Source organism: Chiloscyllium punctatum, chromosome 14 (genome assembly GCF_047496795.1).
Source record: "Chiloscyllium punctatum isolate Juve2018m chromosome 14, sChiPun1.3, whole genome shotgun sequence".
Lineage (NCBI taxonomy): Eukaryota > Metazoa > Chordata > Chondrichthyes > Orectolobiformes > Hemiscylliidae > Chiloscyllium > Chiloscyllium punctatum.
The window spans coordinates 103,887,505-103,914,856 of NC_092752.1; positions in this window are offsets into that span (position 1 = coordinate 103,887,505).

Consider the following 27,352-nt stretch of genomic DNA (forward strand, 5'->3'; position numbering starts at 1 on the left):
GGAAGGGGATTGAGTGAACAAGTTAGGCTTCCAACAATGGAGGTATCACTGATGTCACTCTTATTGTCATTCTTCATCCTTCCCAAAGGGGCAACTAGGGACGAGTAATAAACAATGGCCCAGCCAGTGATGCCCACATCCCATCAATGGATAAGAATAAAATGATAATAACACTGGGAGTTCGATCTACCTTATATCCTCTGGTCTGTGTTCATCAGGATCATACCCATGTGTGGGGATATGTGCCTTTTCCAAACTACAATCATAACCACCGGTATCCCAGGATATATCAAGGTGAGTGCAGTTAGGACCACAGCTTGATGTGAGAGGAGCCAACTTCATGGAAGACAGGCTATGGGCATGTGATCATATGGCCTTATCCTTCACATTTACTTAAGAGTGGTCCCTGTCAAGGTCCCCTCTATCTCCACAGTATGTGGGAGGAAGATATGATAATCATCTAAATACATTATGTTTATACAATTCCGTTAATTTGGACATCATCCTAACTTCGTCACTTGGGATAATTGGAATCCCTAACACTGAGAGTGCCCTTGCAGTTGCCAGTAATCTAGACCTTGGGGTGCTGTAATTGGGGTGGATGGTGGCTCAGTGGTCAGCATTGCTGCCTCACAGCACCAGGGACTCTGGTTCATTTCCAGCCTTGGGCGACTGTCTGTGTGGAGTTTGCACATTCTCCCCATGTCTGCATGGGTTTCCACCCACAGGCCAAAGATGTGCAGGTTAGTTGAATTGGCCATGCTATATTGCCCACAGTGATAGGTGCTTTGTCAGGGGTAAATATAGGGTAGGGAAATGGGTCTGAGTGGGCTCCTTTTCAGAAGGCTGGTATGGACTTGTTGGGCTGAAGAGCCTGTTTCCATATTATAGGGAATGTAATTTAAACTGACAGTGAGAGATATTGGGATGGGTGGCCTCCTGGAACAAATGTTTACACTGTTTGTCACAAATCTGCTATACGGCTTTCCCTTGGCTGGCCTGTCTGAACTCCTCCCTCATCCTGTTCCTGCAGATACTGCACAGGGTGTCCCAGCAATAATGACGGTGGGCAACAGAACTGCATTCTGTGCAGTATCTACAGCACAGAGACCCACAGATGGAGAGCAGCAGGAAGTCTGTGGTTTTGCTCCTCACCGTCTCTTGGAGCTTCATCCTCCTGTTGTTCATTTATGTTTTAAGTATCTTACATTATGTTATTCAAGGAGTCCATCCTGAAGATTGCACGCTTTTCCTGCATAACTTCACAAAACTTAGTTGTATACTGCAGACCCTAAGTTGGTGCACAAACAAGATTATTTTTGCAGCAACATTATCATGGTTCAGAGTGAAGATCACTAACACAGCAAAGTAACACCTTACACAAATTCCTTGCATAATGAATAAAAAAACTCCTTAGTGAAGCCAGAGGAGGGTCCTGTTGTTCCAGGTATTTAAAAAATTTTTCAAATTCATTCATGAGACTTTGGCGTCACTGCCCAGGCCTTGCATTTATTACCCATCCCTAGTTGCCCCTTGAGAAGTTGGTGGTGAACTGCCTTCTTGAACTGCTATTGTCCATGTAGGTCAACTCATAACGTTGTTAGCGAAGGAATTCCAGGAATTTGACACAGGGATATATTTCCACTTCAAGATGGTGAGAAGCTTGGAAGGCAATTTGCATAAGGTGGTGTTCCCATGTGTTTGTTGCCATTGACCTAAATGGAAGTGGCTGTGGGTTTGGAAGGTGCTGTTTGGTGATCTTTGGTGAATATCTGCACTGCATTTGTAGGTAGTACACACTGCTGCTACTGAGCATCTTTGGTGGAGGGAGTGGATATTTGTGGTTGGGATGCCAAACAAAGCAGGTTACTTTATCCTGGATGGTGTCAAGTTTCTTGAGTGTTTATTAGAGCTGAACTCATACAGGCAAGTGGAGAATATTCCATCACATCCGACAGAGCGTCCTTATCCCAGTGTAGAGGCAGGGTTGAGCTGGGAACCGGCAGATTCCCCATCTTAGCATAATCCAAAGGAATTGTCCAGGAAAGTGGAATTTCCTACTGGCTATGTCCTATCAGGTTGGAACCCTCTAAGTGACCATCAAAAATCAAATTCTTCAGCGGGTATTGATACAGTTAAACAGACGAGTTAATCTGTAAATATTCCATGTCAACCAACCCTACACTATAGTCCCAAATAGCTTTCTATGAGCTGTTTTGAAGTGAGAAATCGTGACATGATATTATTGGAACCCACTCACCAAAGAAATGGCTGGCCTCTATTTTTCAGCATCAAGCTTTCAGTTTCTTTGGGCTGCTTATCCATTGCAGTCTCATCAGAAATTTCATGCCACTGATTACGATGCAGGGGTCGAACCTCTCTGTTAATTAAACCAAACACCCAGAGAGTCTTGGTTCACTCTGTAATCTGTTAAAATAATAAGGACAGAGAACTCTAAAATTCCAATACATTAAGAAAATTATAGTTATTTTCTTAACTCTAATAGTGAACACGAAACAACAACTGTTCACAAATGCAAGTCCCCTTCTTTTACCTACTTAGTATCTGACTCCAACTCCACAAAAGTACACTGTTCCAATTATTAAACTTGACACTTATTAAGCATTGCATTAACTCAATCCCAAGACCAAACAGGTTCCTCTGAATTCAATCCTCTGGCTGCTGCTCTCGCTGGGCCGTCTTGTTTCTTTTTTTAATGTGAGAAGGTTTTACATGAAAAGGTACTTCGGTTAAAATTGTTTTCTCATTTCTTTGACATGAAGATGGGAGATAGCCATTTAGCTCTCGGGCACGACAGCAGTTGCTCGCTATTCGATGGCAGTTGCTCTCCCTCATACTTTCAAAATACCGGGTTTATATAACATCCACGACTCAATAAACTCTTATAATCAGTTTCAAGGTGTCAAAACAATCAAACCAAATGCCACTGGTTTCTGGTATCCTGGGCACAACTTAAACTAATTGGGTAAATTGAAATTGTGTTCAAAACAGCAGCCAAAACGGAAGTAATTGGAACATGTATCTATTTTGGAACAGCTCCTCTCTCAGATGGCAGGTGTTGCTGTGTTAAATTCAAAAAGTACTTTCGATCTTGCAACCAACATACACTCTGTTGACTTTGAAACAATGTGGATTCGTTGGTTACAGTTCCAGATACAGAATGTGCATCCATCTGTACTGTCACCAAAAAAACAGACTCACCGACACTGCAGTCATCCCTCCTCCCGAATGATTCCTGTTCAACACTGTAATCTCCCCCTCCCTGACTGATCCCTACCCAACTCGGCACTCACACCCTCCCTGACTGATCTATACCCAACACTGCAATCTCCCCCTCCCTGACTGATCACTACACAACACTGCAATCTCCCCCTCCCTGACTGATCCCTACCTAACACTGCAATCTCCCCCTCCCTGACTGATCCCTACCCAACACTGCACTCACCCCCTCCCTGACTGATCCCTACCCAACACTGCAATCACCCCCTCACTGACTGACCACTACCCAACACTGCACTCACCTCCTCCCTGACTGATCCCTACCCAACACTGCACTCACCCCCTCCCCGACTGATCCCTACTCACCCCCTCCCTGACTGATCCCTACTCAAAACTTCCATCTCCCCCTCCCTGACTGACCCCTACTAAAGACTGAAATCTTACCACCCTGAGTGATCCTTACCCAACACTGCAACCTCCCCCTCGCTGAATGATCCCTATCCAACACTGCACTCACCTCCTCCCCGACTGATCCCTATCCAACACTGCACTCACCCCCTCCCCGACTGATCCCTACTCACCCCCTCCCTGACTGATCCCTACTCAAAACTTCCATCTCCCCCTCCCTGACTGATCCCTACTAAAGGCTGAAATCTTACCTCCCTGACTGATCCCTACCCAACACTGCAATCTACCCCTCACTGACTGATCCCTACCCAACACTGCAATCACCCCCTCCCTGACTGATCCCTACCCAACACTGCAATATCCCCCTCACTGACTGATCCATTCCCAACACTGCAATCACCCCCTCCCTAACTGATCCCTACCCCACACTGCAATCTCCCTCTCCCTGACTGATCCATACCCAACACATCAATATCCCCCTCCCTAACTAATCCCCATCCAACACTGCATTCATCCCCTCCCTGACTGATCCCGACACAACACAACAATCACCCCCTCCCTTAATGCTCCCTACCCAACTCTCCAATCTCCCCTCCCTTACTGATCCCTAACCAGCACTGCAATCTCGCCCTCCCTGACTGATCCCTACACAACACTGCAATATCCCCCTCCCTTACTGATGCCTACCCAACACTGCAATCATCCCCTCCCTGACTGATCCCTACTCAACACTGCAATCTCCCCCTCCCTGACTGATCCCTACCCAACACTGCAATCTCCCCTTCCCTGTCTGATCCCTACCCAACACTGCACCCACAACCTCCCTGACTGACCCCTACCCAACACTGCAATCTCCCCCTCCCTGACTGATCCCTACCCAGCATGCAATTTCCACTCACTGAATGATCCCTTCCCAACACTGTACTCTCCCGCTCCCTGACTGATTCCTACCCAACACTGCACCCATCCCCTCCCTGACTGATCCCTACCCAACACTGCAATCTCCCCCTCCCTGACTGATCCTTACCCAACACTGCACCCACCCCCTCCCTGTCTGATCCCGACCCAACACTGCAATCTCCCCCTCCCAAGGAAAAAAGTATAACTAGAGAGAAAATAGGACCCTTCAAAGACCAAAGTGGACATGTGTGTGCAGAATCGCAGGAGTTATTTCTCCTCTGTGTTCATCTTGGAGAAGGATATGAAGGCTTGGGAACTTGGGAAAGTTAGTGATGATCCCTTGGGGTCAGACCATATCACAGGAGAGGATGTGTTGAATGCATTAGAATGTATGAAGGTGGATAAATCTCCTGGACCTGACCAAATATATCCAACAGCACCTCAAGAGGCGAGGGAAGTACTTGTGGGTTCCCTGCTGATCTTGTTGCCTCACTATTAGCCACGGGTGAGGTACCGGAAGACTGGAGGACAGCATATGTTGCGCCCTTATTCAAGAAGGGCTGCAAAGATAAACCTGGGAAGTATCGATCAGTAAACCTAACATCCGTGGTAATAAGCTACTTGAGAAGATGCTGAGAGATTAGATAGACATGTATTTGGAAATACAACATTTGATTGGGAGTAGTCAGCAAAGCCTTGTGCATGGGAGACCATGTCTCACAAATTTGTCAGCGTTCTTTATTGAAGTGATCAGGAAGTTTGACGAGGACAGGCCAGTACATGTAGACGCTACAGATTTCAGGAAGGCCTTTGATAAGGTTCCACATGGTACCTTGCTCTGGAAGGTTACATCGCATGGAATCCAGGGGGCGTTGGCAAGCTGAGTACACAATTGGCTTGATGGTAGGAAGCAGAGGGTAACAGTCAGACTGGACTCCTGTGACTTGTGATGTGCCTCAGCGGTCATAGAATCATAGAATCACTCCTCTGTGGAAACAGGCCCTTCGGCCCAACAATACCACTGGCCTTCTGAAGATTATTCCACCCAAACCCATTCACCTACTTTATTACTCTACATTTACCCCTGACTAATGCAACTTACTTACACATCCATGAACATTCTCGGCAATTGAGCATGCCCAATTTACTTGACCTGCACATCTTTGGATTGTGGGAGGAAACTGGTGCACCCAGACGAAACCCACGCAGACATGGGGAGAACGTACAAACTCAGTTGGAATGGAATGGTGGCTCAGCGGTTGGCACTGCTGCCTCACAGCACCAGGGACCCGGGTTCGACCCCAGCCTCGGGTGACTGTGTGGAGTTTGCACATTCTCCCTGTGTCTGCGCGAGTTTCCTTTGGGTGGTCCGGTTTCTTCCCCATACCAAAAATGCGCAGGTCAGATGAATTGGCCAGGCTAAATTGTGCATAATGCCAGGTGCATTCGTTAAGGGTAGATATCGGGAGGGAGAATGGCTCTGGGTGGGTTACTCTTCAGCAGGTCGGTGTGGTTTGTTGGGCCAAATGGCCTGTATCCATACTGTAGGAAATCGAACCCACACATACCATCCTGTGAGATTGGAATTGAACCCAGATCCACGGTGCTATGAGGCAGCAGTGCTAACCACTGAGCCATTGTGCCACTGGGCTGATCAGTTCGTGGCCCATTGCTGTTTGTTATCAAGATCAATGATTTGGATGCGGGTGTTTAAGGCATGATTAGAAAGTTTTCAGATTACACTAAAATAAGTGAGGCAGGTTCTCAGCAATTGCAACAGGGCCTCAATTAGCTGGGGAATTGGGCTGAGAAATGGCAAATGGAGTTTAATACAGACAAGGGCGAGATCTTGCATTTTGGAAAGTCACATCAAGACAGGGATTTCATGGTGAATGGTAGGGCCTGAGGGAATGTAGTGGAACAGAGGGACCTCGGATTCCAGGAGCACGGCTGTCTGATCTCAGGGAGACAGGGCATTGAAGAAGGCTTTTGGCACACTGTGCCCTTCACCAGTCAGGGCATGGAATATCGAAGTTGGGAAGTTCTGTTGTAGTTGTGCAGGATGTTGGTGAGGCCGCACTTGGAGTATTGTGTTCAGTTTTACCCACCTTGCTATAGGAAGGATGTTATTAAACTGCAAAGAGTACAGAAGGATGTTGCCAGAACTCAACTAGACAGATATAGAGAGAGGTTGGACAAGCAAGGACATTTTCTTTCGTGTGTAGGAGACTGAGGGGGTGTCCTTACAGAGGTGTATAAGGTCATGGGAGACATGGATAGGGTTAATGCACTCAGTCTTTATCCAAGGCTTGGGGAATCAAGGATGAAAGGGCATCAGTTTAAGGCGGAAGGGGAAGATTAAAAGGGAATCTGAGGGACAATGCTTTTACCCAGAGGGTGGTACACATACGGAATGAACTACCAGTGCAAGTGGTCGAGGAGGATACATTTTAAGAACATTTAAAATGCACTTGGACAAATACATGGAGAGGAACGTATTGGAAGGATATGGGCCAAGTGCAGGGAAACGGCATTCGTATGGATGGACCGGTTTGGACCAAAGAGCCTGTCTCCATGCTGTAGAACTCTATGACTCCATGAATAGACCCAGGTGTCCCATAATACAGAAACAGGCAAAGCAATTGGAACCCGAGCCGGTACAAATGTCAAACAGTCCTGCAGAATTTGGCAGGAAGCCAGCCTGGCCGTGCAGTGAAGGATTCCTGGCACAGGAGCTGTGGTGAGATGTCCATAGAGAACTGGGGAGGGAAGCTGGAAAGCTCACTCCACTGCTGATAGCCTGGGGGACCCCCGGCTGGGATAAGGCAGCTGGGATCCAGTCACCCCAAGGAAAACTACAGGCTGGGACAGAGCTAGGACTACTACACAATGAGCAGGACAGAAGGTTGCAGGAAAAACTCACCCACATGGGACTACTCCAGTTACAATTGGGAAGAGACCAAACCAGTGAAAGGAGGGTCTCTGGGGATGGGGAGGCAGCCTCAGGTTACATTGACAATCTGGAAGGACAGTGTATGAGCTCCAATCAGCTTCATGGGTCCTCTACACCTTCAACATGGAGCAACACACATTAGGCCCGAGTAGGAGGTTCCAGGAGCAAATACAATCCCTAAGGAAGTGGACTCCTCCCAGAATGGGATAATGTGTGCCTTTGGGGTTCTACCTCCCCAGGGAGGTAATGACAGGCCCCACACTGACACATCCACACCCGCTCACAGATGGGGACTCCCACTGCCTGTCTCCCAGGTAACTGCACCTTTTGCCCCAAGCCCTGAGCCACAACCGAACTCAGATTCCATGAATCATGTGGTTACCCAGTGTAAAGCAGCTTATGGTCTCACTCCTTACACAACAGCCATTCCAGGCACCCAGCTGGTGGGCAGCACCAAAAAGATCCCGTCTCTGGCACAGATTCTGACTGACAGTCTGTCATACACGGAGTGGACGCTGAGGAGCAAACCAAATGAATTGCTATGTGCCTTCGTCCAGCAGGCCATTCAGCCCTCCCTGAGGGCCAACAGCTATCAGAGAGTCTGTACTGAGGGAGTGCTGCACTGTCAGAGCAGTCAGTACTGAGGGAATGCCACACTGTCAGAGGGTCTGTACTGAGGGAGTGCCACACTGTCAGAGGGTCAGAACTGAGGGAGTGCCACCCTGGCAGAGGGTCTGTACTGAGGGAGTACTGCGCTGTCAGAGCGGTCAGTACTGAAGGGGTCCTGCAATGTCAGAGGGTCAGTACTAAGGGAGTGCCACACTGTCAGAGTGACAGTGATGAGGGAGTGCTGCAATGTGAGTGAGTCAATTCCTGATGAAGGGCTTTTGCCCGAAACGTCGATTTCAAAGCTCCTTGGATGCTTCCTGAACTGCTGTTCTCTTCCAGCACCACTAATCCAGAATCTGGTTTCCAGCATCTGCAGTCATTTTTTTTTACCTCACTACTGAGGGAATGCCACACTGTCAGAGGGTCAGTACTGAGGGAGTGCTGCCCTGTCAGAGGGTCAGTGCTGAGGGAGTGCTGCACTGTCAGAGTGTCAGTACTGATGGAGTGCTGCCCTTTCAGAGGGTCAGTGCTGAGGGATCACCTCACTGTTGGTCAGTCAGTATTCAGGGTCTGTTGCATTGCCAGAATATCTGTACTGAGGAGCGCTACACTGGAAAAGGTTTAGTACTGAGGGAATGCTGCACTGTCAGAGGGTCAGTACTGAGGGAGAGCTGCACTGTCAGAGTGTCAGTACTGATGGAGTGCTGCACTGTCAGAGGGTCAGTACTGAGGGAGTGCTGCACTTTCAGAGCGGTCAGTACTGAAGGGGTCCTGCAATGTCAGAGGGTCAGTACTAAGGGAGTGCCACACTGTCAGAGTGACAGTGATGAGGGAGTGCTGCAATGTGAGTGAGTCAATTCCTGATGAAGGGCTTTTGCCCGAAACGTCGATTTCAAAGCTCCTTGGATGCTTCCTGAACTGCTGTTCTCTTCCAGCACCACTAATCCAGAATCTGGTTTCCAGCATCTGCAGTCGTTGTTTTTACCTCACTACTGAGGGAGTGCCACACTGTCAGAGGGTCAGTACTGAGGGAGTGCTGCACTGTCAGAGTGTCAATACTGATGGAGTGCTGCCCTTTCAGAGGGTCAGTGCTGAGGGATCACTCACTGTTGGTCAGTCAGTATTCAGGGTCTGTTGCATTGCCAGGATATCTGTGCTGAGGAGCCCTACACTGGCAATGGTTTAGTACTGAGGGAATGCTGCACTGTCAGAGGGTCAGTACTGAGGGAGTGCTGCACTGTCAGAGTGTCAGTACTGAGGGAGTGCTGCACTTTCAGAGGGTCAGTACTGAGGGAGTGCTGCACTGTCGGAGGGTCAGTACTGAGGGAGTGCTGCACTGTCAGAGGGTCAGTACTGAGGGAGTGCTGCACTGTCGGAGAGTGAGTACAGAGGGAGCGCTGCACTGTCAGAGGGTCAGTGCTGAGGGAGTGCTGCACTGTCAGAGGGTCAGTACTGAGGGAGCGCTGCACTTTCAGAGGGTCAGTAGTGAGGGAGTGCTGCACTGTTAGAGGGTCCGTACTGAGGGAGTGCTGCACTGTCAGAGGGTCAGTACTGAGGGAGTGCTGCACTTTCAGAGGGTCACTACTGAGGGAGTGCTGCACTGTCGGACAGTCAATACTGAGGGCCTGCTGCATTGCCAGAGCGTCAGTACTGAGGGAGTGCTGCACTTTCGGAGGGTCTTACAGAGGGAGCGCTGCACTGTTGGACAGTCAATACTGAGGGCCTGCTGCATTCCCGAGCGTCAGTACTGAGGGAGTGTTGTAATGTTAGAGAGTCAGGACTGAGGGAGAGCCACACTGTCAGAGTGTCAGTACTGAGGGAGTACCACACTGTCAGAGGGTCAGTACTGATAGAGTGCCACACTGTCAGAGGGTCAGTATTGAGGTAGTGCCACACTGTCAGAGGGTCAGTACTGAGGGAGTGCCACACTGTCAGAGGGGTCATTACTGAGGGAGTGCTGGACTGTCAGCGGGTCAGTACTGAGTGAGTGCCACACTGTCAGATGGGCTGAATGGCCTAGTTTCGTCTCCCATGTCTTGTGGTCTAAGAGGAATGTCTGAAATTGTTCAGTATATTTCTGCCTCTGTGTCCTTCATACCCTGCTCAGCAATGTTTCCCACGTCTAGATTCCAGAGACTGTGTTCAAACAGACCATCTTCATTTGGTTATTGAACCTGAAGAGGTACCACCCTCTTTTCCCAGGGATCGAGTTTTTGTTTTATTCCTCAGCTTCCGTCTGCTCATCCCAAATGAATCCCACTGCGCGTCACTCAGCACAGTCGTGTGTTCCTTATTTCTGAGCTTCCCAATGCTAATCCATATCCAGACTGACATCCCACACTCCTCCAAATCGTATCGCAGGCTAATTGCCTGGGAGAGAGGAATGCTAAGAGAGGAATTAGAATTCTGAATGTACCTTACAGTGACGCTAAGGGTGAATTGTTAATGAGAGAAACACAGTGAGAATTTGTGCATGGACCCAGAGGCTACAGTGATTGGATGCATTTTGTCAATGCTCATTGGGACAGGGTTGTTATGAAATCGTGAAGATGCTCTGTGATACAATTAAATGAATGAGCATATATATAGAGAGAGATGCTTCTGAGTGGTCTGACCTTCTTACAACCCACTAAATCTCCAAAGACGGTGGAAATGTATCTCAGTTTACCGAATGAGGTGATGGAGGAAGTAGCAGGTACACTTGCAAACATTTTCAAATCCCCTCTGGCCACAGGAGTGGTGTCGTCGGACTGACCATGTGGTACTGTTATTCAAGAAGGAGCATGAGATATACCAGGCAGCTACAGGCCAGTCCGGCTCATATCGTGGGTGGGACGTCTGTTGGAAGCAATTTTGGGAGACAGAATTAATCAGCATTTAAAGAGAATGGAGTTCATGAAGAACAGTCAGAATGGTTCTGTTAAGGGGACCTCGGGTCTGACCAATGGGATTGCACTTTTTAAGGAGGTGACCAGGTGTGTAAATAAGTGCAATGCTTTCCTGTCGCCTGCTTGGTGGTCAGTAAGGCTTTTATCAGGATCCATACTGGAAACTGATAGTGAACATAAAACACTCAAGATCCAAGGAATTTGGCGCAGAATGCTGAGTGGCAGGAAGCAGACAGTGATGGCACAATTAGAAATCTCTGTCCGTTCATGTCTCACTGTTGGGGTCTTGCTGATGTGGCTGATAGAAAAGATTTAGATTTGAATGGTGGAGGGTTAATCATTGGGTTCATGAATGATATGAAGATTGGTTGGGTGATAAATACTGAGGATGATAGCCTTAGATTACAGAAGGATGGAGATGGCCTTGTCAGATGGACCGATTAGTGGCAACGGGTGAGGTGCCTGAAGACTGGAGGGTGATTAATGATGTGCCATTATTGAAGTAATGCTACAAGGAACAGCGAGTGAACTATGGAGCCTGATGGCAGTGGTGGGTAAGCTGTTGGAGGGCATTCTGAGAGACAATTTATATGCATTTGGAAAAGCAAGAATTGATTAGGGATGATCAACTTGGCTTTGTTTGTGGAAATGCTGTGTCCAACGTGATAGAGCTTTTGAAGGGATGACCAAGGAGACAGATGAGAAGGTTTCACATGGGAGACTGCTTAGTAAAAGGTTAGATGAGATGGCATCCAAGGAGAGAGGACAGCACGGTGCTTTAGTGGTTTCATTCTAACTCCCGGTGACTGTCTGTGTGGAGTTTACACATTCTCTCTGTATCTGTGTGGGTTCTCTCTGGGTGATCCAGTTTCCTCCCACTGCCCAAAGTTGCCATGGGAAATGCAGCATTACCATGATAGAGTAACTCCCTCAGTACTGACTGCTCTGACAGTGCAGCACTCCCTTAGTACAGAATCTTTGACAGTGTCGCAATCCCTCAGTACTGACCCTCTGACAGTGTGGCACTCCCTCCGTACTGACCCTCTGACATTGCAGGACCCCTTCAGTACTGACACTCTGACAGTGCAGCACTCCCTCAGTACTGACCCTCTGACAGTGTGGCACTCCCTCAGTACTGACCCTCTGACATTGCAGGACCCCTTCAGTACTGACTGCTCTGACAGTGCTGCATTCCCTCAGTACTGACGCTCTAACAGTGCAGGACTCCCTCAGTACTGACCCTCTGACAGTGCAGCACTCCCTCAGTACTGTCACTCTGACAGTGCAGCACTCCCACAGTACTGACCCTCTGACAGTGTGGCACTCCCTCAGTACTGACCCTCTGACATTGCAGGACCCCTTCAGTACTGACTGCTCTGACAGTGCTGCATTCCCTCAGTACTGACCCTCTAACAGTGCAGCACTCCCTCAGTACTGACCCTCTGACAGTGCAGCACTCCCTCAGTACTGTCACTCTGACAGTGCAGCACTCCCTCAGTACTGACCCTCTGACAGTGTGACACTTCCTCAGTACCTACTCTCTGACATGGCAGCACACCCTCAGTACTGACCCTCTGACAGTGTGGCACTCCCTCAGTACAGACCCTCTGACAGTGTGGCACTCCCTCAGTACTGACTGCTCTGACAGTGCAGCACTCCCTCAGTACAGACTCTTTGACAGTGTGGCAATCCCTCAGTACTGACCGTCTGACAGTGTGGCACTCCCTCAGACTGACCCTCTGACATTGCAGGACCCCTTCAGTACTGACTGCTCTGACAGTGCTGCATTCCCTCAGTACTGACCCACTAACAGTGCAGCACTCCCTCAGTACTGTCACTCTGACAGTGCAGCACTCCCTCAGTACTGTCACTCTGACAGTGCAGCACTCCCTCAGTACTGACCCTCTGACAGTGTGACACTTCCTCAGTACCTACTCTCTGACATGGCAGCACACCCTCAGTACTGACCCTCTGACAGTGTGGCACTCCCTCAGTACAGACCCTCTGACAGTGTGGCACTCCCTCAGTACTGACTGCACTGACAGTGCAGCACTCCCTCAGTACAGACTCTTTGACAGTGTGGCAATCCCTCAGTACTGACCATCTGACAGTGTGGCACTCCCTCAGACTGACCCTCTGACATTGCAGGACCCCTTCAGTACTGACTGCTCTGACAGTGCTGCATTCCCTCAGTACTGACCCTCTGACAGTGCAGCACTCCCTCAGTACTGTCACTCTGACAGTGCAGCACTCCCTCAGTACTGACCCTCTGACAGTGTGACACTTCCTCAGTACCTACTCTCTGACATGGCAGCACACCCTCAGTACTGACCCTCTGACAGCGCAGCACTCCTGCAGGACTGACCCTCTGACATTGCAGCACTCCCTCAGTGCTGACCCTCTGACATTGCAACACCCCCTCAATACTGATCGCTCTGACAGTGTAGCACTCACTCTGGACTAACCCTCTGACAGGGTGGCACTCCCTCAGTACTGACCCACTGACAGTGCAGCACTCTCTTGGTACTGACACACTGACAGTGCAGCACTCCCTCAGTACTGACCCTCTGACAGTGTAGCACTTCCTCAATACTGACCCTCTGACAGTGCAGCACTCCGTCTATACTGACCCTCTGACAGTGTGGCTCACCCTCAGTACTGACCCTCTGACAGTGCAGCACTCCCTCAGTACTGACTCCCAGACAGTGTGGCACTCCCTCAGTACTGACCCTCCGACAGTGTGGAACTGCCTCAGTACTGACCCTCTGACAGTGTGGCTCTCCCTCAGTACTGACTCTCTGACCGTGAAACACTCCCTCAGTACTCAAACACTGACAGTGCAGCACTCCCTCAGTACTGACCGACAGACAGTGTGGCTCTCCCTCAGTACTTACCATCTGACAGTGTTACACTCCCGCAAGACTAACCCTCTGACATTGCAGGACTCCCTCAGTAATAACCCTTTGACAGTGCAGAACTCCCTCATGACTGACCCTCTGACAGTGTAGCACTCTCTCTGGACTAACCCTCTGACAGGGTGGCACTCCCTCAATACTGACCCTCTGACAGTGCAGCACTCCGTCTATACTGACCCTCTGACAGTGTGGCTCACCCTCAGTACTGACCCTCTGACAGTGCAGCACTCCCTCAGTACTGACCCCCAGACAGTGTGGCACTCCCTCAGTACTGACCCTCCGACAGTGTGGAACTGCCTCAGTACTGACCGTCTGACAGTGTGGCTCTCCCTCAGTACTGACTCTCTGACCGTGCAACACTCCCTCAGTACTCAAACACTGACAGTGCAGCACTCCCTCAGTACTGACCGACAGACAGTGTGGCTCTCCCTCAGTACTTACCATCTGACAGTGTTACACTCCCGCAAGACTAACCCTCTGACATTGCAGGACTCCCTCAGTAATAACCCTTTGACAGTGCAGAACTCCCTCATGACTGACCCTCTGACAGTGTAGCACTCTCTCTGGACTAACCCTCTGACAGGGTGGCACTCCCTCAATACTGACCCTCTGACAGTGCAGCACTCCGTCTATACTGACCCTCTGACAGTGTGGCTCACCCTCAGTACTGACCCTCTGACAGTGCAGCACTCCCTCAGTACTGACCCCCAGACAGTGTGGCACTCCCTCAGTACTGACCCTCCGACAGTGTGGAACTGCCTCAGTACTGACCGTCTGACAGTGTGGCTCTCCCTCAGTACTGACTCTCTGACCGTGCAACACTCCCTCAGTACTCAAACACTGACAGTGCAGCACTCCCTCAGTACTGACCGACAGACAGTGTGGCTCTCCCTCAGTACTTACCATCTGACAGTGTTACACTCCCGCAAGACTAACCCTCTGACATTGCAGGACTCCCTCAGTAATAACCCTTTGACAGTGCAGAACTCCCTCATGACTGACCCTCTGAGAGTGTGGCACTCCCTCAGACCTGACACTCTGACAGTGCAGCACTCCCTCACTGCTGACACACTCACTGCAGCACTCCCTCAGTACCGATCCATTGGCAGTGCAGCACTCCCTCAGTACTGACATTCTGACATTGCAGCACTCCCTCAGTAATGACCATTTAACAGTGCAGCCCTCCCTCAGTACTGACCTTCCGACAGTGCAGCACTACCTCAGTGCTGATCCTCTGACAGTGCGGCACTCCCTCAGTACTGACCTTCTTTATTTCTTGGGAAATTAGGGTCATAGCGTTTTTCAGATTCTGAGGAAGCATGAGAGAGACATACAAACCAAGCTCTGTCTGAAACTCTCTGTAATCAACTATTCTGAGGCAGAGTCACTGAGATGCACAGCTTGGAAACAGACGTTCCTGTCCAACCCGTCCATACCAACCAGATATTCTCATCTTCTTTCGTTCCATTTGCTAGCACTTGGCTGATATCCCTCTAAACCCTTCCTATTCACATACTCATCCTGAAGCCTTTTAAATGTCGGAATTATACCAGCCCCCATCACTTCCTCTGGCAGCTACCTGCATGCCCTTGAATAGGTGCTCAAACATTCATACTGTCGATACAAACTCTAATAAACACCAACCTACAAAAGGCTATCATTGTCATTTTCAACCGACCCTTAGCTTCTTCATTACGCTAATTTCAACACAGGTAAAGAAACAGAGTTAGTGACCATCCACCGTGACCCTGTTATAAAACTTATTTTCAAATGTGGCTTGCATGTGATTCCCACACCCTCTAATAGTTCCCTGAAGGTGGGGGTGGGGTGTACTCTCCTGCGGCAGTCCTTGGGTGTCCCATAGTGATGTTAGGGAGGGAGCTCAAGGATTGTGACCTGAGCCATGTAAAGAGATCTCTTACTGGAGTGCCTTTTTAAAGTTGGGAAGTTAATATAGACCAGGAGGACCCGAGAGCTGCTGTCTTGTCAGAGAGAGAGGCCTGGTGGGTCACACACCTCAGATGAGGGGTTTGGTTGAGAAGCTGGGGCCTTCATGGTAATTTCAGACATGATAGAGATTGAGCCAACAACGTTGGCATCACGAACCTGTTAGCTGTGGTAACTGACCCCCTTTATGGCGGAGGAATTCAATCTCTTTAATAGAGCAAGCTGGAGAATTCAACACTAAAATCAATCTGTACGGGCGCGCTAGAGACCTGAAACATCAATACAGAGATTGCTGAAGAAGCTAAGCATGTCCGGCAGCATCTCTGAAGGGAGAGGGAGAAAGAGACAGAGAGTTCACCTTTCAATCCAGTGATTTCTGCGGGAAAGTTCCTTCAGAACAGACCGTTTTGAGGAAGGGTCACTTGAAATGCGAATTGTTCCTCTCTCTCTTCACTGTTGCTACCTGCTGAATTTCCCCAGCCATCTGTTTGCTTGAGAATTTGACCTGATCCAAGCGTCACTGAGTAATTCAGTCTGTGTTCAATGCCCTGAGGTTGCTTCTGCTGAAAGTTAACAAACAGGTTTAAGGCTGTGTAAGGTATTGTATTGGAGGGTGGGGTACAAGGGGGAATAGCACAGCAGTTCAGGCAGCATCGAACGAGCAGCAAAATCGACGTATCGGGCAAAAGCCCTTCATCAGGATTCAGCCCTGTGGAACACCACTCACCACTGACTGAACTTTTCCAGCACCACTAATCCAGAATCTGGTTTCCAGCATCTGCAGTTATTGTTTTTACCTACAAGGGGGAACAGATACAGAACACAGGCACTTCACAAAGATCCTTTTCAATTTAACTTTGTGATGTTAATTCAGAAGGAACAGCTCAGACCTAACATTTCAGTTCATCAGCCAAGAGGAGTATATATGTCATGACAAAGACATGTTGTAAAGACTGTACAGAACCGAACTTTCGTGTCTATGTTTGTACGTAAAGGTTTTTTTGTGAATAAAGTCTGTTTTTGATTGATATAAATATTTTTTCCAGGGGGTCAAGCATCTTGAGCTTGTTGAGGCATTAACCTTTTCCCTAATCTTTCTTAAATAAACGCTAGACAAGTTAGATACTCCCTGGGTATAGACATCAAAAGGTCATCAACGGGGAGGAGATGGTGGGATTGTCACGGCGGCTTAGTGTTGCCTCACCCCAGCCGGGTTCGATTCCAGCCTCGGGCGACTGTCTGTGTGGAGTTGGCACATTCTCCCTGTGTCAGCCTCCGTGTGCTCCAGTTCCCTCACACTGTCCAAGGATGTGCAGGCTAGGTGGGTTAGCCAGAGTAAATGAAGGGATCCAGGGATGGGGGTGATGCGGGGTGGGGGGGGGGGGTTGGATGGGATGCTCTCCCGAGGGTCAGTGTAAACCCAATAGGCCGAACGGCCTGCTTCCACATCTGAGGGAATCTATGATCAATCCAGAGACTCAAATAATGTTCTGGGCCCTGGGCTCCAGTCTTGGGGGTGGCAGTGGGTCATCACAGTGAGAACAGGTTTGGGAATGAACACTGTCCAAGGGGGCAACTGGTTTGCTTTCTGAGGTGTTGAGGGCATGAATGTTCTGTCGAGGTGCTTTGGGGGATAACCATACTGAGGGGATGGTTTCTAAGTTATTGAGGGAGCACTATCTGTCAGTACAGGACCGAAAGATACAGATACATTCCATAGAACATAAGACATAGAATAGTACAGCACAGAACAGGCACTTCAGCCCACGATGTTGTGCCGACCATTGATCTTCATGTAAGCTAAAGCTAATGTATGAACCCTTAAATTTCAATGACCATACGCATGTCCAGCAGTCTCTTAATATCCCCAGTGACCTCGCTTCCACAACTGCTGCTTGCAATGCATTCCATGCTCTCGCAACTCTCTGCGTAAAGAACCTGCCTCTGACATACCCTCTATACTTTCCACCAAAATGCTTAAAACTATGACCCCACGTGTTAACAATTTCTGCCCTGGAAAAAAAAGTCTCTGGCTTTCAACTCTATCTATGCCTCTCATTATCTTGTACACCTCAATTAGGTCCCCTGTCTTCCTTCTTTTTTCCACTTAAAGAAGTACGAGCTCAGTCAACCTCTCTTTGTTAGATAAGCCCTCCAGTCCAGGCAGCATCCTGGTAAACCTCCTCTGAACCCTCTCCAAAGCATCCACATCATTCCTATAATAGGGTGACCAGAACTGGACGCAGTATTCCAAGTGCGTTCTACCCAAAGTTTTATAGAGCTGCATCAAGATCTCACGACTCTTAAACACAATCCCCCTGTTAATGAAAGCCAAAACAACATTTGCTTTCTTAACAACCCTGTCCACTTGGGTAGCCATTTTATGGGATCTGTGTACCTGCACAACAAAATCTCTCTGTTTCTCCACATTGCTAAGAATCCTGTCTTTAATCCTGTACTCAGCTTTTAAATTTGACCTTCCAAAATGCATCACCTCGCATTTATCCAGGTTGAAGTCAATCTGCCACTCTCAGACCATCCCTGCATCCTGTCAATGTCCCGCTACAGCCTTCAACAGCCCTCTATGCTGCCAACGATACCTCCAACCTTTGTCTTGTCTGCAAACTTGCTGACCCATCCTTCAATCCCCTCATCCAAGTCTTTAATAAAAATTACAAACAGTAGAGGCCCAAGGACAGAGCCCTGTGGAACACCACTCACCACTGACTTCCAGGCAGAATATTTTCCTTCTCCTACCACTCTCTGTCTTCTGTTGACCAGCCAATTCTGTATCCAGACAGCTAAGTTTCCCTGTATCCCATTCCTCCTGACCTTCTGAACAAGCCTACCATGGGGAACCTTATCAAATGCCTTACTGAAGTCCACATACACCACATCCGCTGCTCGACCCTCATCAACTTGCCGAGTAACATCCTCAAAGAACTCAATAAGATTTGTGAGGCATGACCTGCCCCTCACAAAGCCGTATTGACTGCATTTAATCAAGCCATACTATTCCAGATGGTCATAAATCCTATCCCTCAGAATTCTTTCTAACTCCTTACAGACGACAGACGTGAGTGTGTCTGGTCTGTATTTGCCGCAGATTTCCCTATTTCCTTTCTTGAAGAGAGGAATTGCATTTGCCTCCCTCCAGTCCTCAGGTGCGACTCCACTGTAGAGCAAGGATTTAAGGATCTTCGCAAGCAGCGACGCAATCACATTTCTCACTTCCCAAAGCAGCCGAGGACAAATCTGGTCTGGCCCTGGTCAATCTTAATATTTGTCAAAATGTTCAGCACATCAACTTCCTCAATCTCTATCCGTTCCAGCATGCTTACCTGCTGCTCAATGGTTTCATTCACGACAAGGTCCTTTTTATTAGTAAAGACAGAAGCAAGAAACTCATTTAGGGCTTCCCCTACCTCCTCAGGCTCTACACAGAAGTTCCCTATGCTATCCCTGATCGGCCCTACTCTATCTTTAATCATTGTCTTATTCCTTACCTCCGTGTAAAATGCCTTTGTATTCTCCCTAATCCTTCCTGCCAAGCCTTTTTCGTGCTCACTCCTGGCTCTCCTCAGGCCATTATTGAGCTCCTTCCTCGCCTGCCTATAATCCTCTAGAGCTGAGCAAGAACCTTGATTCCTCCACCTTACTTAAGCTGCATATTTTCTTTTAAAAAGAAGCTCCTCTTCTCTCATCATCCAAGGTTCCTTTATCTTACCCTTTCTTGCCTGTCTCAGAGGAACACATTTATGCATCACTCACAACAACTGTTCCTTAAACCGTCTCCACATGTCTATAGTGGCCTTTTCATGGAGCAATTCCTCCCAGTCCATGGTTCCCAACTCACGCCTGATAGTATCATAGTTTCCTTTTCCCCAATTAAATATCTTCCCATTGTGCCTGCTTCTCTCTTTCTCCATAGCTATGTAGAATGTGAAACAGTTGTGGTGACTATCACCAAAATGCTCTCCCATCGCAAGATCTCCTCTCCCCTCGTCGGCCACTTCAATGTGCTGAGATAGGAAACCCTCATGAACACAGCTTACAAAAATAACTACTTCCAAACCATCTGCTCGAAGGAGGTTCCAATCAATATTGGGAAAGTTAAAGTCACCCATTACAACAACCCGATTACATTCACACTTTACCAAAATCTGCCGACCTATGCTTTCTTCAATCTCCCTGCTGCTATTGGGGGGCCTGTAGTAAACTCCTCATGAGGTAACTGCTCCCTTACTGTTCCTAATTTCCACCCATACTGACTCAGTAGGCAGACCCTCCTCGACGATGGTAACTTCTGTAGCTATTATACCCTCTCTGATTTCTTTTCTGAATTCATTGTATGTGGTATCCCTCAAGGGTTGGGCACCACGGTGGCTCAGTGTTGAACACTGCTGCCTCACAGCACCAGAGACCCAGGTTCGATTCCAGCCTCGGGCAACTGGCTGTGTGGAGTTTGCACATTCTGCGTGGGTTTCCTCTGTGTGCTCCGGTTTCTTCCCACAATCCAAAGATGTGCAGATTCGGTGAAATGGCCATGTTAAATTGCCTGTAGTGTTATATGCATTAATCAGTGGTGAACGTAGGGGAATGGGTCTGGATGGGTTCCTCTTCGGAGGGTCGGTGTGGACTTGTTAGACCGAAGGGCCTGTTTCCACACTGTAGGGCATCTAAGCATCTATCCTTGGACCCTCCTTTTTCTCACCTACATCCTGCCAGGAGGTGACATTGTCCAAAAGCACCGTGTTAGGTTTCACATGTACACTGACACTGCCCAGCTCTCCCTCCCCATCATCCCTCTCCATTACTCCACTGTTATTCAGTTATCAAACTGCTTACCTCGCTCCCACTACTCAATGAGCTGCAATTTTCTCCAATGAAACATTGTAATGGTTAAAACCATTGCCTTCAGTTGTTATTACAAATTACTTTCCCTTACTGCTGAGCCCCTCCCTCTGACTGGGAAATATCTGAAGTAGAACTACATTCTTTACAATATTGCTGTTATATCTGACCCCAAGGTGACCTAATGATCAGACATCCACACAATCACAAACACCACGAATTCCATTCTCTAAAATGTTGCTTGTCTCCCCCTCGCCCCAGCTCCATTGTTACTGAAACCCCTTACCCGTGTCAGTGTTGCCTTAAACTTGACGAATCTGAAGCAGAACCCTTGATTCCGTGACTGACCCAGAATCTGCTAGCTTTCTGTGATTCCTGCACAATTACCCCGGTCCCTTTGTGATGCAGCTTTCTACAGTTTCCACCATTTAAATAACACTCTGTTCTTTTATTATCTCCTCTAAAATGACCAACATCCCATTTTCCCAAATTATTTCCATCTGGCAAATTGTTGCCCCCTTCTCCTGTGCATCTCTCTCTCTTCACAATCCTCTTAGAACTTTACAGTTATGCCTTTTCTGATAGATTCCCACCCCCCACCCCCCCAATTCTTCGAAACGTTTACTGGGAATCCTGGGCAGTGGGATGTGTGCAGTGTTGCTCTGTTTATCGTGAGACTCTATGGGATTACTGGAAGGAGCTTGCTGCCCTTTGGTCAGAATGGAGACAACTTGCCCATCAAGCTGCATGAGCCTTTCACCCCCCATGTCTTATTGATGAGGCACAGCGGCAACACGGAAGGAAAGAAAAGGAAGGAAATCCAGCTCTCCACATCTCACTGCCTCTTGGATCATTCTGTCACATCTATGAAAGATCTGCCCTGTTCAGTCACATGAAGTCCCAAGGTGGAAACTCATAGAAACCCACATAGATTTCCCCCTGAACTAACTGCGGACCTCCACAAGGGGTAATGTGTACAGTCATCCTGGCCCAGGAGGAGGGGATGGTGTGAGTTTCTAACCTGAACTGACAGTGACAGATTTTATAACTTGTATTCGAGGATACTACAGGTGGACATTCAGATGGTAATCTCAGTAACTGTAATGCCAAACTCTGACAGCATCACTCAATTAATCAGGACCTGGATATTCACATTGTGCGTTAGTATTGTGTTCCAGCTCATTCCCATTTACTGCATAAAAGTTCTCCTTTAAATCATCCCATTCTCTCAATAGTTCTCCTCACACCTTCAATGTGTCCTGTAATCCTTGTATAATGAGGTGATGGGTACAAGGTTTATTGTTATAACGGGTAACTTTTGTAAACCCCTCTGTCACAGCTCCCCTCGATTTCCTTTGCTACAAGGAGAACAATCTCGGTTTCCCCAAATCCCTGATTCCCCAATGTCTGTTTGCTCTCTATAAGGTACACATCAGGATTGTGTTGGAACAGTGTCCACATGCCTGCATCAGTACAGCTCCCAGCAATGTTAAAGAACATGAACATCCTCCATGACAAAGCTCTGTGCCTGAGTGGTGTCCCATCCACCACCCTCAGCATTCCCACTCTCCATCCCTGAGATACAGTGACATCACTGTGTAAGAGGCAAAGTCAGTATTGTCCTACCAGACCATAGGGTTGCTCTCTCATTAGGGAGAGATGACTGGTCATGGTTTAACCTGAAGGTTACCCCAGCCCAGGCAAGGGGAGACGTTGAGAAGGAGAGTCCATCTATTGTAGATCGATATTATCTACCCAATGTATCAGCAACAACGATATCATACCAATGAATAATGTAAAAGAATATCCAAAACATGCTACTACAATTCCCCATTCTTTGCACCATCCTGGTAAATTTCCTGTGCCCCATCTCAGGGACCCTGCCATCCTTCCCAATGTATGGGTGAACTCTGGTTTGCACAGACCCAGCTGCTCTGTGTTCATGTGGGTGATGTCATCATCGAGCATTAGTTGCACTAAACCTCACTGTCTGGAAGGGTGGGAGACACAAACTTCCCAATAGCATTTAAGACATATTTAGGTGCACACTTGTGATAACAAGACAGATGGGGCGAATGACTGTGTATTGGAAAATGGAGCAGGATAGTTTGGTGATCGTTTTCTTTACTGGCACAGACTCAATGGCCCACAGAGCCTTTTTCTGTGTTGTAAACCTGAAGACACTTAATATAGGAATATGACAGGCCACCATTGAAAACAGGTCAGAAAAAATGACAGTAGAATAGATGACACATGATTGGTCAATGTGTTTGGGTTGAAAGTGAGATGGAGAGGTTGAGGAGGAAATTCTGGAGCTCGATGCAGGAATCTGAAAGGGCCGTCATCAAATGAGAAATAAAAATGGGGAATCCTCAAGGCTGGAATCAAAGAAAGGCACATATAGCACAGCTTTGAGAGACTGGAGGGGATTAGAGTTAGGGAGGGGTCTGAGGCTGGAGAGGAATTATTAGAGATAAGGAAGATGTTCGCCGAGCTGGGAATTTGTGTTGTAGACGTTTCACCCCCTGTCTAGGTGACATCCTCAGCGCTTGGGAGCCTCCTGTGAAGCTCTTCTGTGATGTTTCCTCTGGCATTTATAGTGGTTTGCATCTGCTGCTTCCGGTTGTCAGTTCCAGCTGTCCGCTGCAGCTGGAACTGACAACCGGAAGCAGCAGATACAAATCAGTATAAATGCCTGAGGAAACATCACAGAAGTGCTTCACAGGAGGCTCCCAAGCACTGAGGATGTCACCTAGACAGGGGACGAAACGTCTGCAACACAAATTCCCAGCTCGGCGAACAGAACCACAACAACGAGTACCCGAGCTACAAATCTTCTCACAAACTTTGAAGATAAGGAAGAGTTGTGAGGCTGGGTGAGGTGACAGAGATAGGGAGAGATGTGAAGTGGGAGGAATGCAGAGATAGCAAGAATTAGAGTCGTAATGTTATGTAGCATGGAAACAGACCCTGTGATCCAATCAATCCATGTCAAACATAATTCCAAACTGAGTTGATGTCACCTGCCTCCCCTTGGTCCACATGTATGCAAACATTCCCTATTACGTACCTGTCCAAATGAGTTTCTCGTAGAATCACTGTGGAAACTGGCCATTTATAGTCAGAGTCATTGAGATGAACAACATGGAAACACGCCCTTCCGTCCAACCCGTCGATGCTGACCAGGTATCCCAACCCATTCTAGTCCCACCTGCCAGCACCTGGCCCATATCCCTCTAAACCCTTCCTATTCATGTTCCCACCGACAGAGGAACCTCGATTATGTGAACGAGTTGGGTGGGCACTAATTCATTTGGATAATCAATGATTCGGTGAATTGCTTAAATGCCTTACCTCTGGGGCTCGGAGTTTTCAAAGTCTGCTCCCCATTCAGGAGATTGCAGCAGCACACAGCACGACCGACCGCGCACACACCGTCTCCAGCCTGACCTTCACTGCCGTCCACACACCGTCCCCAGCCTGACCCTCACTGCCGTCCACACACCGTCCCCAGCCTGACCTTCACCGCCGTCCACACACCGTCCCCAGCCTGGCCCTCACTACCGTCCACACACCGTCCCCAGACTGACCTTCACCGCAGTCCACACACCGCCCCCAGCCTGACCTTCACCGACATTCACATACCACCCCCAGCCTGACCCTCACTGCCATCCACACACCGACCCAGCCTTACCCTTACTGCCACCCACACAACGCCCCCAGACTGACCCTCAGCGCCATACACACACCGCCCCCAGCCTGACCCTCACCACCTTCCAAAGACCGCCCCCAGCCTGGCCCTCACTGATGCCCACACATCGTCCTCAGCCTGACCCTTACTGTTGCCCACAAACCACCCCATCCTGGCCCTCACCACAGTCCAACACTGCCCCCAGCCTGACCCTCACTGCCACCCACACACCACCCCAGCCATGACTCAAAGCGCCATCCACACACCGCCAACATCCTGGCCCTCAGCACCATCCACACACTGCCCCCAGCCTGACACTCACCACTGTCCACACACTGCCCCCAGCCTGACCCTCACCACCGTCCACACACTGCCCCCAATCTGACACTCACCACCACCGACACGCCGCCCCCAGTCTGACCCTCACTGCCGTCCACACACAGTCCCCGCCTAAACCACACCACTGTCCAGAAACTGTCCCCTGCCTGCTCCTCACTGCCACCCACACCCCGCCCCCAGACTAACCCTCACCACCATTCACACACAGACCCCAGCCTGACCCTCACCGCTGTCTACACACCGTGCCCAGTTTGACCCTCACCGCCATTAGCACTGCTGCCTCACAGCGCCTGAGACCCGGGCGACAATTCCCGCCTCAGGCGACTGACTGTGTGGAGTTTGCACATTCTCCCCGTGTCTGCGTGGGTTTCCTCCGGGTACTCTGGTTTCCTCCCACAGTCCAAAGATGTGCAGGCCAGGTGAATTGGCCATGGGAAATTGTCCGTAATGTTAGGTAAGGGGTAAATGTAGGGTATGGGTGGGTTGTGCTTCGGCGGGTAGGTGTGAACTTGTTGGGCCGAAGGGCCTGTTTCCACACTGTAACGGAATGTAATCTAATCTAATCTAAAAAAATCTAATCATTTACACACCGCCCCCAGCCTGGCCCTCACTGCTGCCCACAGACCGCCCCCGAATTAACCCTCACCATCATCCACACACCGCCCCCAGCCTGCCCCTCACCACTGTCAACACACCACCCCCAGCTTGTCCCTCACTGCCATCCACACACCGCCCTTAGCCTGACCCTCACCAACGTCCAACACCGACCCCAGCCAGACCCTCACTGCCGTCCACAGACCGCTCCCAGCTTGTCCCTCACTGCCGTCCACACACCGCCCTTAGCCTGACCCTCACCAACGTCCAACACCGACCCCAGCCAGACCCTCACTGCCGTCCACACACCAACCCCCCAGCCTGACCCTCACCGCCGTCCAACATTGCCCCCAGCCTGACCTTCACTGCTGGTCAACACCACCCCCAGCCTGACCCTCACTGCCGCCCCCAGCCTGACCCTCATCGCCATCCAACACTGCCCCCAGCCTGACCCTCACTGCCACCCACACACCACCCCCAGCCTGATCTTCACCATCATCCAACACCGCTCCCAACCTGACCCTGAATGTCACCCACACACTGCCCCAGCCTGACACTCAACACCGTCCAGTCACCGCCGCCAGCCTGACCCTCACTAGCATCCACGCACCGCCCCCAGCCTGACCCTCAACACTGTCCACACACCGTCCCCAGCCTGACCCTCACTGCCACCCACACACCACCCCCAAACTGACCCTCAATGCCATTCACGCGCCGCCCCCAGCCTGATCCTCACTGCTGCCAAGAGACCGTCCCCAGTTTGATCCTCACCACCATCCAAACACCACCCCAGGACTGGCCCTCACGGCCACCCACACACCATCTCCAAACTAACCCTCACCATCGTCCACACACCGCCACCAGCCAGACCCTCACTGGTCCGCCACACACCACACCCCAGCCTGACCCTCACCACCCCGGACGCACTGCCCCCCAGCCGGACCCTCACCGCACCCAGCCTGACCTTACCGCCCCCAGCCTGACCCTCACTGCTGTCCAACATTGCCACCAGCCTGACCCTCACCGCCGTTCAAAACCACCCCAGCCTGACCCTCACTGCCGTCAACACACCACCCCCAGCCTTACCCCGCTGCCACCCACACACTGCCCCCAGCCTGACCCTCACCACCATCCACACACTGTCCCCAGCTTGACCCTCACCACCGTCTCCACATGGTCCCCAGTCTGACCCTCACCACCACACAAACACCGTCTCCAGTCTGATCCTTTACGCCATCCACACACTGCCCCCAGCCTGACCCTCACCCCAGTCTAAACTCCCTGCCCAACCTGACCCTCACCGCTGTCCACACACTGCCGCCAGCCTGATCCTAACCGGCATCCACACAAAACACCCAGCCTGACTCTCCACTCGGTCCACATACCGTCCCCAGCCTGACCCTCACCGACGTCCCCAAACCGCCCCTAGCCTGACCCTCACCACCATTCAACACCGCACCCACCCTGTCCCTCATCGCTGTCCAACACCGCCCCCAGCCTGACCCCCACTGCTGTCCACACACCGCCCAAGACTGGCCCTCAGTGCCATCCACACATCTCTCCGAGCCTGACCCTCACGGCCGCCGAAACACCACCCCAGTCGGATCCTCACCGCTGTCCACACAATGCCAACAGCCTGACCCTCACCGCTGTGCACACACTGCCACCTGCCTGAACCTCATTGCCATTTACACACCGTTCCCAGCTTGACACTCAATGCTGTCTACACCTACCCCACCTGACCCTCACCCGCCGTCCACACACCATCATCAGCCTGACCCTCACCACCATCCACACACTGCCCACAGCGTGAACCTCACCGCTGTCCACACACCACTCCCAACTGATCCTCACTGGCATCCACACAACGCACCCTGCCTGACTCTCCACTCGGTCTGTTTTATCTATTATATCAATAATCACAACATCTGATACTTATTTGCATCAGGTTACCAAGAAATATCTGTTGAAAAATTCGCTTTAGCCACTTTGCTTTTACAAAAGACTTACATCT